Below are 2,224 nucleotides of genomic sequence, written 5' to 3'. Positions count from 1 at the left end.
TGTGCTGAGCTATCATGAGCACTTTTAGGAAGGAAAGTGGTTGAAGGTGAAGCTTAGCAGAAGGGGCACTGTGTCTGGTCTTCTGAGCTGGCACCCCACCTCCTGGCCCCACAGCTTACTGAGTATGGAATCTGGGGCATGCTGATTAAACTTGCAGAGCCTCAGTGTAGAAAAGGGGTTGCAGTGCCTACTTGGAAAGATGAAGAGAGGGTGGAAATGAAGACCGCTGGTACAGAGCCTGGCACATGGTGGGTTCTTAGCATTTCACTTTTCTCAGTCCCTCTGTGACTTCCTGCAGAGTCTCAAGTGGAACTGTGAGTGAGTCTGTACCTAAGTCAGGTTCTACAGTAGCACACGGGGACCTGGCCCCCTCCCTCAGTGACTGAGTATATTCCTTAGAAAGAATACATGGTAGACCACTCAAGTTAGGAGCTGGGGCCCTCAGCAATGCCTATTTCCCTGTCAGATTCCCTCTTATGCCAGATCTTTGGTCTGCTGGAGAAGAACTGGGTTCAGAGTACCCTATCACCCGCACAGAAGGCCATGGAGCCTGGCAGCTCACCTCCCCTCTCTGGGCTTTAGCTCCCCCGCTCTGTATAGTGGGTTCAATGACCATCATCCACTCCTGTCCTGGGGTTGCTCTACTGATTAAACAAGAGGGCAGAAATAAACATATATGGGTGTTCCCAGCATGAAACGGAGGCTGGTTCGATACAGGTGCCCACTGAATGGTTGATGGGTGGATGGATGGAAGAATGAATCAACAGAAGGACAGCCACCCAGAAAGCCAGATAAGATGTCAACCAGCGCAAAGAAGAGGTTTGGTGCTGGTAATCCTTGCTGCCATTCAGACCTAGGCCCCCTGGAGCTCCAGCCTGACCCACCCCAGTTGCTTCTGCCTGTGATGGCAGAGATAGGGGAATATGGAGAGGAGGGGGAGTGGAGACCTAGAGGCTTAGGGAAGGCAGTGGGCATGCAGAAGGGGAAAGGGAGAGTCTGGCGACACAGGGTCAGGATGGAAATTGGGATGGGGGCATAGAAAAAGGGTAGGGCTGGAGGAAGAGCCCAGGACACAAAAGTGAGAGAGAGGAATAGAAGAGGGTGTACTCTGGGGTATACAGTGGAACAGCCTGTAAGAACCCAGGAGGCTCTCAATAAGCACATTTTTTTTTTTAGGTATATAGGAGAGTCATATTTTATTCCTCCACTGACATATTTACAGCAAATATAAATTAAAGGCCTGCTTGCACACCAAACCTAGGTCCTTTTGGTGCTTCAGTCAAAGAGGTAAGACCTCCAGCTGGCTCACAGGAGAAGCGTCCACTCCTTGGCCCAGGTTTTGGGATTTTGCCAGCCTTCAGTTCATGAATAATTTCTTCAATATCTTTAGGTGTCAGATCCTCATAGTAGTTGTCATTTATTTGAACCATTGGTGCATTTACACAGGCCCCTAAACATTCGACTTCTATAAGAGTGAAAAGTTTGTCAGGTGTAGTCTCTCCAACCTTTATTCCAAGTTTTTTCTGAATGGCTTCCAGTATGCTGTCGGAGTTTTGGAGCATGCAAGGTGTGGTATTGCGGACTTGAATGTGACACTTTCCAACAGGCTTTCACTTATACATTGCGTAAAAAGTTGCTACTTCATACACTCTCATTGGAGGTACTTGTAAAATTTCTGCAACCTTGTTCATAGCAGAGATGGGCAGCCATCCATTCTGTCTCTGGGCTAAATCCAGAACTGGAAGCACAGCTGCTGCCTTATGCCCTTCTGGGTAGTTTTTCACAATGGCCTCTATCCTCTTATAGTTTTCTGGTGTGAAATCAAATGGAGTTTCTGGGTTATTCCAGGAGTATCTCTGTGCACAAATAAGGCTCCTCCAGCTCCATTCTGAACAGCTGTCTTATGCAGATTTCTTATATGTTTTCCCCAGTGGGCGGCGAGGCCGGCCGCGCGGGCCCGTAACGCCGCGGAGAGCTGAGTCAAGGAAATTTTAAAGCAAAGTTTTCACATTTCTTTTAACAGGTTTTCCGATTTCATTTTGTACTAAAATACACTTATCTTGGTTGAAACCTTACCATAAATCATGCATGCTTTGGTAGTGCTCAGACTGCAAAGGTTAATAAGAAAAAACAAAGCATATTTCACTAGGACAGAATATAAGTTTCTTTGATCCAGCTGCTGAATTAATAGAGAATACACACATAGAAAAACAATGCTATTTAA

General features: G+C 46.8%; 1 pseudogene; it reads right to left on the bottom strand.

Annotated features, from left to right (window-relative positions):
- Nucleotides 1–1,203: 1,203 nt before the first annotated feature.
- The window catches only part of LOC104985173, a 17,416-nt pseudogene continuing 16,395 nt past the window's right edge, over nt 1,204–2,224 (bottom strand).

The sequence above is a fragment of the Bison bison genome, unplaced genomic scaffold (genome assembly GCF_000754665.1).
Source record: "Bison bison bison isolate TAMUID 2011002044 unplaced genomic scaffold, Bison_UMD1.0 scf7180017845493, whole genome shotgun sequence".
In the NCBI taxonomy this organism is placed as follows: domain Eukaryota; kingdom Metazoa; phylum Chordata; class Mammalia; order Artiodactyla; family Bovidae; genus Bison; species Bison bison.
This window is presented reverse-complemented; position numbering and strand designations above follow the sequence as displayed.